General features: G+C 44.5%; 1 protein-coding gene across 2 annotated transcripts in view; it reads left to right on the forward strand.

Annotated features, from left to right (window-relative positions):
- Nucleotides 1–16,596, forward strand: part of JAZF1 (JAZF zinc finger 1) — a 303,527-nt gene that overhangs the window by 22,249 nt on the left and 264,682 nt on the right. The window contains exon 2 of one of the 2 annotated variants that reach the window (XR_008558085.1): nucleotides 11,440–11,561. The exons of the other annotated variant lie outside the window; for it this stretch is intronic. The gene's annotated coding sequence lies outside the window, so the exon portion shown is untranslated. Of the gene's footprint in view, nucleotides 1–11,439; nucleotides 11,562–16,596 lie in introns of those variants that run through there. 2 annotated transcript variants of the gene reach the window in all.

A 16,596-nucleotide genomic window follows, 5' to 3' on the forward strand; every position in this document is an offset into this window, starting at 1 on the left:
TAGTGTGCTGTGTCCTATGACCTGACCCGAACCTTCTCACTGCTAAGGAACTACTCCTATTTATAGAGCAGTGGTTCTCAAAGTGTGGGTCCCAGCCCAGCAGCATCAGGATCTACCAGGACTGTATTAGAAATGCAAATTCTCAACACGGAGTCCTCTTGCCTCAGACCTACTAAATCACAAACTATGGGGTGGGACCAGCAGTTTGTGTTTTGACAAGCTCCCAGGCAATTCTGCTGCACGAAGATGTAATCTTAATCCATAATTATAATGAGGGCACGGCCCCCTTCACTGAATGAACGTTTTGTGCTTTCAGAGCCATCAACACACATTTTCTCCTCTCACCTAGATTCCTTATCAATACTCTCTTGTACTCAGAAAATGTACACAAGTCAAATTAGACAAATCATATTTTGGCTCCGGATTTATTCCAGCAGACAGTGGCAGACTCTGCCAAAGCCACAAAGTGATTCCCCACGAAATTGGCCAGGCGACCACCAGCACCACCACCACCACCACACCGAGTGTTTTCAGCCCTTGACTGATTCCTCTGTGTGACAAGGGGCCTTGAGAGCCTTGACCCAGTGACTTTCAGATGCAGAGGAAAACAGACGCTTGATGCCGGTCCAAGGTAAACAGGGCCAAGAGAACCTTTCACAAGCAAGGACTTGGTTAAGGAGCGATGGCTCCAGCAGAACGATTTGGGTGACTTGGTATTTAAGTATATTGTTGCTAGTTCTTGGCAGCCACAAAACACAGGTTTGCTGGAGGGAGTGGCAATTTGGGTTGAATGAATACTGTGTCTATCAAAGGTACTACAGTTCAGACAATACCTGTGTTAGCCTGTGTAACCTCCTGATCACCTTACAGATCAAAAAGCTGAAACATTGCAAGGTTCGTGTGCATGAGGCCTTCTACCCAGTAGGAGGCCACGTGAGAACTGGAACCCGGATTCTAGAAACCATACTCTACTGCCCTACAGCGCATTCTCCAAAAGTGGTGCTTGGGTTTGTGCTTCTGTCGTTACACACACCAGCGCACACCCATTCGCCCATCCTGAGCTCTCACGCCCTGACACCGTTGTTTCCCTGGGTCTCCTTTGCAGGGGCTGTTTCTGAGTGTGATAATTCAGAATTGGGTGGAGGCTCTTCTCCCTGCAGGGCCACGAGCGGCCAGGCCCTGCTTTCTGAGTTCAATACCTTTGCTGATTGACCTTGAAAGGGGAAGAAAGGATTACTTACTGCAGGCCAGAGAGCTGTAAGAGGTTCCAAATTACTCATTTCCCATCTGAATTTCTCCTCTTGCCTCAAAACTAAAACACTCTTTATAAGGGAAGAATGAAGACCCTGTGACCGAGGCAGCGCATTCGGTAATTAGTGGACTTGTACCTCCATCAGAAGAGGGGTGTGTTATTCCAGAGCCCTGCACACTGCATTACACCCCGGGTGGATGGTTTGGTTTGACTGGTGTGTACAGTAACTGAAGACAGTTTATGACTGGCGTGGGTTTTAATCTTCTCTCAAAATGAGTTCTCCTCATATTCTGCCCAACTGCCCAGTCCCTTTAATGGGCCTGAAATTGAGTAAAATGAGAAGGTGCTAAAATAGTTGAAACAAGAAGTGAAACCTTCTGTTTCACCAGCCAGTCCAGAAAATATACAGCATATTTTTACTGCGGCCTCTCTTCCCTCCCTCTCCCAATCATTTTTATTAGAGATTGATGGGATTGCAGAGTGGTTTGGTGAGAAAAGCATTGGAAACCGAATTTAGTAAACCACAGGCCAATTTTATTTTTTCAGTTTTAGTGAACAAGGGCAAATAGTAATTGCAAACAGATTACTGTAGACTTTTTCTTTGTTGATGTTTGTGTGCTTGCCCTTTCTTATGTGTTTTGTCTATTTTGACTATAATCTTTGAGGAGAAGGGACCATTTTTTCTATCATAGGGACCTATTTTTTATTTTCGTATGTAAGCTTCACCTTAGTAAGAAATTGATATTTGTCATCATTGATGTTACAGAAATTTTGAAACTGAGAAATTATCATAATTAATAAATGATAGGTAGGAAGGGGATATTAGTGGCTTCCTATTAATGGTCAGCAAGATCCTCAAGTTGCTTAGCGATAGATTAGTAAGGTATAAGCAAAATGTTAAAGGTTGCAGTTGGGTAGAGAATGTGAATGGAATTTATTCTACACCTGTATAGACAATGGCAGGCATCGGGAGATGCTCAGTAAATGTGGTTTGGTTAGTTGGTTTATTGTTGAGTGAATGTTTTGAGTCCTGACCTTACTCCAGGGCACTAGACATGTGATTGAGGTGCCCAGGGATCTTGAAGGGCCTGTATAAGTATAGAATCTTAAGTACTAGAAGGGTCATTGGAGGTCTCAAACCCATCCAGCAACCCCATGCAACATTTCTTCCATAGGAATCCTGACAAATGGCTCTGCCAGTCTGGACCATTGTAATAATTAAGGGCACATCATCTCCTTTCAGGTCCACTGGGCTCCATTCTGTTGTTGGATGGCTGTGATTATGGCATCAATTTGTGGGATTGCAGCAAAAGCTCATCTGTGCTTTGCAGCTTCTCCCTTATGCAGGCCAGTTATCCTCATGGGGGAGGGAAGTCAGGCAGGACACCAGTCCCCAGACCCTTGGAAAGCCTGTATTAGGGGCTGCCATTCATTTCCCCCGTCCCACTGTAGAAGGACCCAGGCACTCCCGGTGTTCTCCCTGGATTCTTCCTAGTGAAGTTTTCATGGGTATTTCTTTTAGATTTTCATGATGATGGTTTCAGGGGAACATGGAGAGAAGGCAAGTGGAAGCAGGAGAGGACATAGAGTATGCAAAATAGTTCTGGGCTTTTGGGTCCTCACAAAGGTGTTGCAGGCCTCCAAAATCTCCTTAACCTGGCTGTGGTGTGTGGTGGCCCCATCATGGTCATTGCTGGACCACATCAATTCAGGTTGTCACATTTAGTGAGATAGGTCTACAGACAAGGGCTTCAGAAAAGGAAGTCTCTGGAAGCCTTGAATGAGGGGAGGGGAGGGGAAGGGAGACTGATAATTCGGAGCTTGGTGAAGAGAACACAGTTCCGTTTATGAGGTATGCCTGTCAAGGAAGAGGGAATAGATTGGTTTAATGTGGGTTCAGAATGGAGGTCCCAGTGGGCCAGTTTGCCTCAGGTAGAATTTCCTGGTATCTCCATCTAGAATTGAACAATCCCTCAGGATGTTAATAATGAAAATTTCCTCAATAGAAAAGTTAGTCATCTCTTTTTTTAAAAAAAATCATGATCTGAATGCAGACTTTAGGAAAAGACATTTTGTAAAAAAAAACATTGTTACCATTTTTTAGTGTAAAAGTCCTGTTTTTAATCTAAATTTAATTTGTTTGCGAAAGAGCCAGACATTTTCATTTAATTAATTTTATTTGATCAACCCATTTGCTAGGAGCCACTCCCTGGCTGATACAGCGTTGGGAGCTGTGAGCTCCAAGATGAGCATACCACGGTCTCCCTTTGGGGGTCACTGGTTGCCCCACACTGCTCCTAGGGCATCGGTGTTGGGTCTGGAGCACAGGCAGCCTCTGAGCAGGGCCTAGAAGGAGGAATGACATGAGAAGGGCCGACATTTCCACATGGGTGACTGCACGCAGAGGCACGGGGCTGTGGGAAGAGCAGGTTGCACTGGCTTCCATGGACTAGTGCTGGGTGGGAGTGGGCGCCTATGGCAGAGGGAAGTGCAGAAGGGGAGCTGACCCTTGCTCAGTAGGTTGGTTTTCCTTCTGTTTTTTATGTTGAGGGGTTGGGTGTGGGGTTGGCCTAGCAATCCTGGGCTGCACAGTTTGGTTGGAGGCAATCCCAGACTGTTCTCTGCCCAAGCATTTTTCTCCATCTTTGCTTCAAAGGCAAAATTGTCATAAACTGGAAATTGGCCTCTTGAAGTTGGAAATTAGCCAAATAGCTCCTAAACCTTTTACATGATTTATAAATTTTTAAAACTAAGAAACTACATAATACTGCTCTGTCCTTGTGAAAATGCAACACAGATTTTAAAAACATTTAGTCTTTTTTGTTGTTGTTTTGTTAATCCTCACCCGAGGGTATTTTTCCATTGATTTTTAGAGAGAGTGCAAGGGAGGGGGAGAGATAGAGAGAGAGAGAGAGAGAGAAACCATTGATGGGAGAGAGACACATAGATTGGCTGCCTCCCACACATGGCCCCGCTGGGGACAGGGATGAAGTATGCAGCCGAGGTACATGTCTTTGACTGGAATCGAACCCAGGACCTTTCAGTCCGTGGGCCAACACTCTATCTGCTGAGCCAAACCAGCTAGGGCAAAAAACATTTAGGCTTAACAGTAATCTTCGTATAGCTGTACTAGTTTTATCTGCGTATCATTTCTGGGCTTTCTCACTCTGTCATTTTTCTCACTGTCTCCACTTTTCACACTTTCCACCTTCCTCTTTTTCCTGTATCTGTAACCCTTTCTTCAGTCATTGCTGCCTCATCTGTTTTTCTTTATTCATTTGCCACATTTACTCTATTATTCTTATATTTCCTGAGTCAGTTTTTTTATTTTTATCTTTCTCTTTTACAAAGGAAGACTAAAGCAAGATTTATTTTTACCTACGTAGCCTCTGATGTTTCTCCCCTTCATCTGAGTGGATGGGAGATAGAAGACACTAATAGTGTCTTGCATAGAGTAAGCATTTAGTAAGAATTGGAGGAAATGCAGTAAAGCTCGGGAGAAAAGGGATGTGCTAATGGGGGTGATCGTAGTGGAGTCACTGGTGGGTGGGGTGTCAGTGGGTCAGAGGGCAGCTTACTCAGACCAGGAACTAGATGCAAAGTTTCGTGAGAAGTAAATCAAGCCACTTTTTTCAGTTCATACTTTAGGACTTTATACTAAATATAGAACTTTTAAAGTATCTGGATGAATTGTAGTAAATTGTTGGAGTAATGTGGTCAACTCTGGGAAGATACTATACGGAGGAGGTTTGACAGCCGTGTTATGAGTCCATCAAACCTAATTCATTTCCTTTTAAACCCATCAGGAGCTGACCTCTGTAGCCTTTTTTTTTTTTAAGTATAAGAGATCATCTGCTTAATCAACAGCTCTGGCTGGATCTCACCTCTATGTGATGAAATAATTAGTCAAATTGAAACTCACTTCATCGTGTCAGAATGAAACCGCATAAAGACGAGAGGCTGCTGATTTGTTTGGGGGAATATGTAGATAAAATGATAATGTGCCTGATATCCTAAAGCAGAAAGAAAAATGATTAGTAAGTATATGCCCAAATGAGCGGCAGTTCTTTTTTCGTTTGTTTTTTACTAGTAAAGAGTATTATTGTGAACCTTTGCTGCATTGTGGCAAATTATAACAATTTCAACATGTGGTGTTTCTTAAAAATTTAGTTTTGACCCTCAAAATTCTAAAAGCAAATACATTTTATCCTCTGTTTTTTTAAATATTATAGAAAATGAAGATATAGAAAAATACGGACATAAATTGTAGAAAATTTAGAAGACATAAAACATAAAGCACATTCATAATCCCCCCTCCTAGGCCTGTTACTGTTAACATTTGGGTGTAGTTTCTCTTTGTTTACACAATTCATTACATTATTCTGTATAATTAATATCATATTTTTGTTAACCTATAACTTAAACATTTTTTACTTGTAGTAGAAATTCTTTGTACCTGAAATTGATAACAGCTCCTTCTATTGAATCCATGCACAGTAACTTAAAATAGCTTATGAGTTTATATTCAGCCTAGAGACACTGAAATAACTGGAAAGAGTCACTGTCAGGCCATGGCAGGGGCCTAGAGGCCGGTGGCAAATGAAGCGCATGCACTTTGCAGCCATCCTGGCCTCCTCTCAGACCCACCTGAGTGCTTCCGAATCCCTCACCAGTGTGAAGCAGGAGAGAGCTACTCGCCTCTTTGGAGAGGGAGCACCTGTCCTGAGCTCTGTGGAGACCCTGCCCCAAAGTGCAGACCTGTGCCAGCTCATGACATCATTGCCATTGGTCTGCAGCAAAATGAGGAAAAATACAGAGACACCGTGTCGTTTGTGGCCTTTATTCTGAGGCAATGCCCTTGGTCAGCTAAACTGTTGTTTCATTTACGAAATGAAGATGATAATAGAGGATCGTTCCTTTTCTGGATCCGTCTTTGGCGCATTACTTGCTTTTTAAAGTTCTGCTTTGTGAAATCCAAGTCGGTGAGCAACTCTTTTGAAGGCCAGCTGTGCCCAATTCTTGGCCGTTCCGCGACTGTCCCTTGCCTATCTTTGCTTTCCTTGCTAACTCTTCCCCGTGCTCATCCCCACCCTTGGACAAGATGGAGCTTCTGTCAGGGTCGCCTGGAGCACCGCCCTCCAAGCTTTCTGGACAGGCCTCTCCACCAAGTAGAATGATCAGTTCCCTTCGGGTACGCCATTCCCTGACGGAGAGTCTAGAAGCTCCTTGAGGCTGACGATGCTCTTGGGAAGGGCACAGAGAAAGGCACACCGGTCCAGGGCACCATCTCTCGTGACCACGAGGGCATCTGTGTACTCGGGCGTTCCTGCCGAGGTTCCTGCCGAGGAAGGTGCTTTTCCACGCGACGGTGTAAGACTTTCACAAACAGTGTGTTCATTTCATGGGGGCTGGGGGGTTGGGAGGGATGTGGGGAAGAGACTAGAATAAGAGCATTGACATTGAGAAGAAAATGAAACGAGTGCTGCCCTGGCTGGTGGGGTTCAATTGGTTGAGTGTTGATCTGTGCACCTCAAGGTAGCTGGTTCTGTTCCCATTCAGGGCTCACGCTGGGGTTGCAGGCTCCATCCCTGATGGGGGTGTGAGGGAGGCAGCTAATCAATGTTGCTCTCTCCCATTGATGTTTCTCCCTTCTTCTCTCTCTAAAATAAAAAAAAAACATTTAAAAAAAATGACTGCTAAGAACACGTGAATTATCTCATAATTATTTAGCTCATTGCCATATCAGATGTTTCCGCTGATACGTTTATTTGAGACAGATCCCAGGTTTAAAGAGAAGTGAATTTTTTTCCTCCCCGCTGATTCAGATGGAAGAAAAATGGGTAGTTTGTGTGGGAATTTGTTTGAACCCATGTTCTCGGGCTTTCCCTGTGCTTCCTTATTTCCACTCCCTCTGGATTAGTTTCCCTGTCTCTGACTGAGAGAGCCACCGCGGAAGGAGGCGTGCCCAGGACGGCTGGCAATAGCTCGCAAGGACAAGGTCCCACATATCTGAGAGTCCGGGGTTAGGGTGGGGACCTTTGAGCCTGCCTGTCCATGTCTGACCTGCAGGCATGAACTGCTGCTCTTTCTTTTTCTGTGTACATCTTTCCTGACACTGGCGACACGCCTCTTCGGCCCTGTTTCCAGTCTGACAGGCATTAAGAAAAAAGGGAGGGTTGTCATGCGTTTGTTGACAGAGCAAGAAGGGGGCACTGTTGTCGGTGCAGATTGCTAAAATAGGAGACCTTGGGCTGCCTGAGAGGAGGTGTTCACAGGCAACACGCCCAGCTCTGTGAGTGCTCTCTGCTGTCACGAGAAAGGTCTGTTTCCTGCACCGAAAATGACAGTGACAGCGCTTTGTACCAGGAGAGAAAAAGTTACCGTTTTGCTGTGCTTGCCTTCGGATTAGGGGGAAAAATTGGATACCATCAGAACAGAATAGTAGATAGAACCAGTGTCAGTGGACGGACAGCCTTACCTGTCTTGAAGCTCCCTGCATAGCCAGCCAGGCAGTTGTCCTCCCACAGGCTCTGCGTGGCAGGCGTCGGCTCTGCAGTGTGGCGCAGCAAATCCCAGACTCTCGCCCTGCTCCTCGGTGCCGCTCTCTGATGTTTCACGTGCAGCAAGGTTGTCTCCTTGGCTGGCGTGTGAGCTTACGGGGGGCAGGGACCATGTCTTGCTCTTTTTAACTTACTTTACTAAAAAAAGGTCTCTTATGTCACATAGGAATTTGGTAAGTGTGTTTTGAATGGATGGGTGAAGTATATGTGTGCTCTCATGGGCAAACTCAGTTGCACAGCAATAAAAGAAAGGGAAATTCACCAAAAAAGTTATTTTTTTACTGTATTGAAAAATGTTCTGAAACATATCCATTGTGAACAGTTTCAAAGTCAGAGGGAAAATACTTATTTTCTAAGACTTTTCTGTATCATGGAGATATTTTATGATTAATTTTTTTTAAAGGGAAAATAGTAGCAGGTTAGTAGCAAGGACATGGCAACAGTATCAAGGTTGCCAGTTAACATAGGAAGAAGATGGAAAGTTCCACTTAAAATAACTATTTGGGGGGCCACTTAGAATAGGGAGACCCAAGTCTGCTAACCTCTGTTCAAGAGCTTAGCACCATGGGACTGTTTATAATGCTGATTCAGCATCAAGGAAACAGCTCATTATGTTCAGTAGACTGTTTAATAAGGCATGGAATTAGTACCCTTTCAGTACTTAATTAGTAATTAACGGCACTTAAGATAAGTTTCAGTTATCCGAAAATTCAATCATGTGAAATAGCTAAATATCCTGAAACTTCACAAGCCACGCGGGTGTCTCATGCACCCCTCACAATGGCCAGGTGTGTCATTGTTCCTGAAATGTAGAAACGCTGATCAGCTGATCAGTGTGGAAGCGGCTTTCTCTAACTCAGTGTTTCATAGTCAGGAGATTCCGTCGGGGTGTCGGCTTCTCACCTTTGACCTGCTTTTCTTCAGCATGGCTAGTTATTTCCAGCTGTGTGCTTCAATTTTTGTTGGCTTGACGACCGTGACCCTCCTGACAGGAGATGTTTTTTGTACTGGCCATGTGACCAAAGCCATATTGACATTTCTTCGGAGGACAAAATCAAGGAATGTAGGGAAATAACATTTAGGATGTTAGCATAGGGATTATGGTAGGGCTTCTAGGAAGCATGTGGAAGTGACCTGAAGAAACGGAATACTACTCAGCAATAAAAATGTGTGGCACTCCTGACCCACACTGCAGCATGCATGAGTCTCAAAACTGCCGTGCTAAGTGAAAGAAACCGGACACAGGCCGCACACTGCATGATTCTATTGACATGAAATTCTAGAAAAGGCAAAGCCATAGCAACAGATCTGGTTGCCTGAGGCCTGGGATGGAGAAAGGGGCTTGACTACAAAGAGGCACCAGGGAACTTTTGGGGAGTGATGCAAATATTCTCTTTTTTATTTATTGCTATCATGGTCACACAACTGTATGTATTTGCCAGAACTCATCAAACTGCACACTTAAAAATAGGTGGACTTTATATAAACTCGACCTCTATAAAGCTGTTTTTAAAAGTTAATATGGTGGAAGCTGCAGATCGCTTTTCGTGCACCTTTGAAGATGAATTAGTAATAAACCATTTTCAGTTTTGTTATCGTTTGTTGGGTGTCGACAAGACGCTACCATGCTAAGTGTTAAGAAACGCCTCATCTGACGTTATATGGGGTGAAATTTGAGTGAGTGATTAAGCCACAGGGTCGGGGTATAATTTACCCCCAGCTTTGGGTTTTCCTTGTCTCCATTTCAATATGGTTTCCTATGTGCTTCCAGTATTTTGGGAGGATTGACACATAGTGTCATACCCTCAGTACCCAGAGAAGCAGAGATCTCACACTTGAGCCTTGCCTTGAGCCCTGCCGGTGCCCGGACATTTTAGTTACCTTGTGCTCGGCCCTTCCCCTTGATGAAATGTGGGTCAGTCTTGAAGGACTATTGAGGGTGGGCTCTCTTGTTTCTGAACGTTCTTGGTTCCTCCATTCCCCGTTCAGCAGTCTATGACCTCTTTCCTTCTCCCAGTGTCAAATGTATTTTTATGTTTTAGTGGAAACTAATTGTTAAAACAGAAGAGAGATTGATCTCATTTCCCCAGCTAAATAAAAAGTAAATTGAGCCCTGGCCAGTGTGGCTCAGTTAATTGAGCATGTCCCTGTGTACCAAGAGGTTGTGGGTTTGGTCCCCAGTCCAGGTTTGGGTGGAGGCAGCCAATCATTGTTTCTCTCTCACATTGATGTTTCTCTCTCTCGCTCTCTCCCTCTCCCTTTCTCTCTCTCAAAAACCAATAAAAAACATTTCTTAAAAAGTAAATTGAAAAAGACCAACCAAAATTTGAGTCAAAATGTACAGTATACTCTTCCCTTCTTGGTCTTATTAATAATGTTGGGAAACCAGCTATGACTTTTCAACAAATTTAATTTTTCTTTAATCCTCATCCTAGGATATGCTTTTATTGATTTTTTAGAGAGAGTAAGGGGGGCGGAGAGAGAGAGAGAGAGAGAGAGAGAGAGAGAGAGAGAGAGAGAGAAACATCAATGTGAGAGAAAGACATCAATTGGTTGCCTCCCACACATGCCCTGACCAGAGATTGAACCTGCAGCCTAGGTATGTGCCCCGACTGGGAATCAAACCCTCACCCTTTTGGTGTACAGGATAACACTCGAACCAACTGAGCCACCCAGCCAGGGTTCAGCAAATTTCATTTTGATTAATGAAAAAAAAAAACTGAAATAGAAAGATTAAGACTCTTTATTTCATCTGTCCATTTCCTTTATTTTATGAGAGGTGGGGGGAGAAGTATAATTTATAGAGTCTCATTTGTAATATGCATGAGCATTTTTGCTGCTAGAAGATTACACGGTGATTAAACTATGATTGTATATATTTATTTTTATTTTTGATGTCAGCCTATTGTTTATTTGATGAACTCTTTCCTTTCTTTTTTTAGCTGGTGTTTTAGTCTCCTCCTCTCTCTTCCCCCCGCATTCTCCCTGTAAAGCGCCCGTGCAGGCCCTGGTGTTGCGTGAGCCCAGCCTCCGTGTGACAGAGTGGTGTCACTGCTGATTGGCAGCTGGGCCTGAGATGCTGGAGCTCAACTGCAGCTCCCATTGTTTCCTGCAAATGTCTGCCTCTCAGGGCTGTGGAAATTGATGACCGAATAACGCAGTGTACACACGCTGAGAACGTACAATTCCGGACAGAGCAGTCTGCTTTTCTTTAATGCAGTATGCTGAGAATATGTGCAAAGCTTTCTTGGTCCCATGCCCTGAACTCTTTTACTAGTATTTCCTCGAAGATTTCAACCTTTTACAAATCATCAGTATCTTTAATCTCACTCTTATTAACAGCTCCGAGCTTAGCATTGAAGGGGAAGTTGATTTGCTGTGTGACCTTGGGTTTGAATTCCCTTATCTTAAAATGGGGAGGATAGGCCTGCCTGTACTCGAGGGGACGTGGTTTAGAAAAGCTAATTAGTGATTATAAAACAGTTTGTAAACATGCTTAGCAGTGCAGAATCTGTTTCAAATTCTTTCCCTTCTTTTCACCCCCCACCCCCACATCAAGCAACTTTAATCTTCTTGTGTTCATTTATTACTCCATCCTTCATTCAACATCTTTTTCTTTTTTTACAGAGCATCGTCTAGGTTCCAGGCACTGCTTTAGGTGATGGGGATTCAGCCGTGAATGCAATTGACTGCCCTTCTGGAGCTTACATTTTAGGAGTAAAGACAGATAATAAAATAATTAAACAAGACCTGGCTTATGTTTTTAAAGGGCTGCATTGATGAAAATACACCATAGAGGCCTCTTAGGGATAATACCATTTTCTCTTAACTTAAAAGGATCTGTCTGTGGTTCCAAAGACTGGACATAGGTACAGGTAATGTTTCCGCTCCTTGATACAGGGGGACCCGTTCAACAACTTCTACAGAGGGTAGAAGTCTTGCCATTGATTCGTTCCTGCAGTACATACAGTGTGGCCAGTGGAACATTGTCTCCAAAGGATGTGGTCCCTGCCTGTGATGGGGAGACAGGCTCTCCAGCTGAGAACCCCAATTCAGTGGAACACCTGCTCTGAGGAGGAGTGTCTGTTCAAGGAGTAGTGGTGAGGACCAGTACCTGAGGAAGCCAGGGAAGGCTCACCCAGAGAAAGAGAGAGCTGGAGCTGGAGCTTGAAGGATATGGACCAGTTAGTGAAATGTATGTGTGTCAGGAGGGGCTTTCCAAGCAGGGAACAGCTCTCCACAAAGGCCAGCGGCGTCACAGAACAGAGCCTGGTGGCCTTTGCAGGTAGCCATGTTTCAGTCAAGCCGGGATGTGGAGAAGGAAACGTGGAGTTGTGGAAGGTGAGGCAAGACCCCACGGGCTAGACTGAGGGTCAGGGAAAGCCCTTCATTCAGTCTCTAAGGAGACTGCAGGCCATGGCCCAGTGACTGTATCCCAGTCACGTAGCCGGATTGGGATGGAAAGCTCTCCCGACTCCCAGCATGGTGCTTTTTCTACTCCCACACGGTGCCTGTAATTTGTATTCCTGAACACAGAGTAAGACCAGGTCTAGGGTTGACCACTGCAGTGAATTGGGTTACATCTGATAGTCATGCAGGCTGTTCACTGCATATACGTGGCCTGGGAGGGGGTGGGGTGCTGAAATCCAGCCTGCTCTCTGCCGGCCACCCTGCATCCTGGGCTGAGTTACAATCCTACCCCAAAGAAGAGCCATTTCTTTTGAATAAGGGCTCGAGTGAGCAGGGTCCTGGGTGGCCTCCTGAGACGTACTCTGGCTCTGAGGGGCAAACACAGGGAGAAACTTCATTTCAACACCAGGACTTTCTTCTGTACCTAGCCTCTTAGTCTATGCTCGGAGCTAAAAATAGGGGCGGGGTGGTGGGGAGACAAAAGGAAAGATGCCCACAGTAGAAAGGCCTCATGTACTCCCCCAGGAATACATGAGGAGGCATCTCCATGGCCCTTAGGACTCATTTCTGACTCTGGGAGACGGCTCCCTGGGTCTTCCTCCTAAGTGGGGCTCCGTCAGGAGCCTCACCGGCTCACACTGCCAGGCCTCTGGCCAGGAAGTATTGCTACACAGGTGGTAGCTGTGGTCTAGCGTCTGTCGCTGCAGAATCCCCAGCGATGGCACCCAGGAATTTCACCGAGCTCCCCACATAATTTTATGGCCATCAACATTTGAGAAATTCTCTTTCTGTGTTATTTTCATGTCCTGTTGACAAAGAAGAGGGAAAACATGTTGGCGCATCCTTCAGAAGCAAACCCCACCATTTAAAATTAATTTTCTTTCGTTTAATCTACCTTGGACATCATTTCTATCAGTGGTACATCTGCCTCATTCTTTTAATGGCTACGTCCTATTTCACTGTGCATATATGCTATAATGTACGTAACTAGGATTTTTCTGACTGTGGTGTTTCCTCTAACTGTAAACTCAGTAATAGCTTGTATATCATGACCAGTATAATATTTGTCTTATTTTTTAAATGAAAGAAATTAGAAAAGAGTGTTTGTGAAAGTTTCTTTTTTTTTTTTTCAGTGTTCCATGTATAGGTATACTAGTTGAAATGTTAAAAATTGTTTCTTAGTTCAGGCTGTGGTCAAAAGTTGGAAAGCCATAGATATAGAGGACTATGGATATTTAAAGTATCTGTCAGGCACCCAACATTGGAATTTGTGTTGTCTTTCTGCAGGTGAGTTCATAATAACTGCTGAACTTACTTTATATGGCCACATGCAAAAATCAGGACTTTTAAAAATGTATTATTGCTCAGCCTGCTTGGCTCAGTGGTTGAGTGTTCGACCTATGATCCAGGAGGTAAAGTTCGAGTCTTGGTTAGGGCACATGCCCGGATTGTGGACTCTATCCCGAGTGTGGGGCATGCAGGAGGCAGCCAGTCAATTATTCTCTCTCATCATTGATATTTCTATCTCTTGCTCCCTCTCCCTTCCACTCTGAAATCAATAAAAGTATACCGTATTTTCTGGCGTATAAGACGACTTTTTAACCCAGGAAAATCTTCTATACGCCCAGTCGTCTTATACACCGGAAAATACAGTATTTTAAAAAGTAAATAAGAATAAGAATAAAAATGTATTATTAGTTTGGCCTATGCCTTGTAGTTGAAGGCATGCTGCATAGAAAATGCCTGGTTTGATCTTGGGTCTGTAGATACTATAACAGTTGAATGGAGAGTCTTGTTGGAGTTCACTTGATGTTACTCTAAATACAGCCTTTTACTGAGGACACTGGCCTGGTGTGAGTGGCGTTGGCCTCTGACCAACACCTTACAGGAATTTTCTGGCATTCCACCATGTGTACCTACAGAACACAGGGCAGGTTCTTTGGCTCCACCTCCAGAGCTCAGAAAGCTGAGCCTTCAAAAGACCCTTTCTGCAGCCTTCTCCTCTGGGTGTCAGGCTTCCTATGTGGGAGCTGCTTGTTCATCTTGTTTGTGAACTTAAATTTTCTCGAAGTCACATGCCTCTGAGCTGTGCCTGGATCGACTTTCTGTTTAACGTTTGACTGGGGATTTCACTGGAACAGGATACGAGCTGTGGCGACATAGACATATCTGAAGCCTGTGAATTTCTCTTCCACCCACAATTAAACGCTGCGACAACATAACCCGAGGGTTTTCTAAAATTGCGTGCCATGAACGGGTTTCACCCACAAATTCCAGGCTGTGAATTTCTAACAGTGCTAAAACATTTAATATTGCCTACAACCATTCGAAAAGTTCTAACAGGACAAATTGTGGCTCCCTTTCTAAATTTCTCGAATTTAGTGATTGCAAAAGATTAATATCTTTTCTAGCATTTTATTTTTCTTATTGTAGAAATGTAATGTAAAGAAGGAAAATTGGTGTGTTTTTTTAACCAGTCCCCACGTAGGTGTTGCCAAATCACCTCTACTTCAATTCAATGTGTTGTATAAATATCATGTACTGTGTTATTCCATGATGTGAAAAATATTGCAAGCACCAACAGAATTTATTGGGGGCCGGATATTAAAATCACCTGTAGAGCCTCGTAAGGGCATGTGTGTTCTCTCCCCAGCCAGACCTGAATCAGAACTACAGTGGGGTGTGGGACAAGGGCCAGGCAGGCATGTGTTTCCTAGACAGCAGTAAAAAATATGCTAATGCGTATTTTTGTCACTACTAGTGCTCTTCTCTTTTGACACCTCAATCATGTTGCTTTCTGCCTGTTTTCTGGGCAACTGGGACTTTTAGTGACTTCATTCAACCTTTCTAGAAGCTTTCAACCTCTCTTGGTCTTCCTTCCTACCTCCTTCCTTGTCCTGAAAGAGCGGGGACCTAGATCTCCCCATCCCCCAGGGTACTGTCCCCAGGGCTGGGCCTCCTGTGCCACTGGGAGCTCCTTGAGGGCAGGTATCTTGATGGTCCTCAGTAAATCTGTTGAATGAAGGAGTTACTGAGTGCAGGGCAACAGGAAAAGCAATGACTGAGGGCTCCTTGGCCGGCTAACTAGTGCAGAGGGGAAGGAAGGAGCTCTTGTGAGGAGGTCTTTTCCTAGGAAGAAAGGTTTGGCCACGCCAGAGACAAACCATGGTCCGTCAGGTCCCCGGACCGTCAGGAGCTCACTAAAGCAGGTTCAGTGGCAGAATCTGAACTAGGATCAGGTGTCCCTATAGGCAGTTGGGCAATTTATCTCTGGTATGAAGCAAGAGTAGCAGGACAAGAGGTCATCAGAGCTGAGCCAAGGGGTAGTGACCCAGCCCTGCCCCGTTAGGTCTACCACAACCTAATTAATCTGTTAACTCATTTAAATATTAAATAAAGTAGTCCAGTGTTTGGCAAACAAGTTCATGAATCAGCTCACATTTGTGAGGTTTGTCGTTTCCACGCCGCTTTCACGTATGTTACCTCCTTTTAGCTTCCCGCCCACTCTGCCGCCTGCTCCGGAGGTAGGTAGTGTAGGTGCCTCTGCTGTCTAGATGTGGACACTAAGGGGAATTCACACATGCCTGAGAGGCAAGTCTGGGAGTGAGCCAGGTCTTCGGACTCCTCATCCAGTGCTCCCTTCCCTGTTCACGACACCCATAGTTCCTTTAGAGCCTGTCAGTCTTGGCAAGTGTATACTCAGCACAGCAGTGAGGCCCAGGACCCTTTTTGGAGAAAACGGGAGGTGAATATTCTTCAGAGATCCGAGTTTGGATCGGAAGCCTCCTAGGATTTACAAATCAGATTTCCTTGTTCTCTTTGAAAAGTGTCTTTAGTCTGCTCTGAAAAGCTTGTCATGCCTGTCAAAAGACGCTAGCGACAGGTGAACAGTGAAGCATTCTGAGAATGAGAATAAAAGGCTTTTATTAGGGAGGGAAGGCAGAGCAACTTAATAATTACTGTTGAAATAGTCACAGCAATGCCGAAGCTTCTACATAATTTAATCTAACTTAATACTAGCTGCCACCTCCCTGGTGGCAATACATAAATTAATTAATAGTAGGTTGGATTTGAAGCGATGCCGCTGTATTTAGGCCATTATTAACTTGTTCTCTGTGCCTTTCTGGCGTGGCTGGGTCTGTTCGTAGCTTCTGGCTCTTTTTTCCATTGTGGCTTCCACCAGCATCAGGATTCTGAGAACGTGTGCTATTCTATCTGCATTTCACTCCCTTTTTGTAATAAGCACGTAAGCCCGACAGAGAGGTGACACCTGCTTGACTTGTAGCACGTAGTAGGGATGGTTCTGGAATATGGGTCTCTCCTGAGGTAGTTGTGAAGATGGTGAGTTCTGAGTGGGATTACCCCAAACTGAAC

This window comes from Eptesicus fuscus, chromosome 14 (assembly GCF_027574615.1).
Source record: "Eptesicus fuscus isolate TK198812 chromosome 14, DD_ASM_mEF_20220401, whole genome shotgun sequence".
Taxonomy (NCBI): Eukaryota; Metazoa; Chordata; class Mammalia; order Chiroptera; family Vespertilionidae; genus Eptesicus; species Eptesicus fuscus.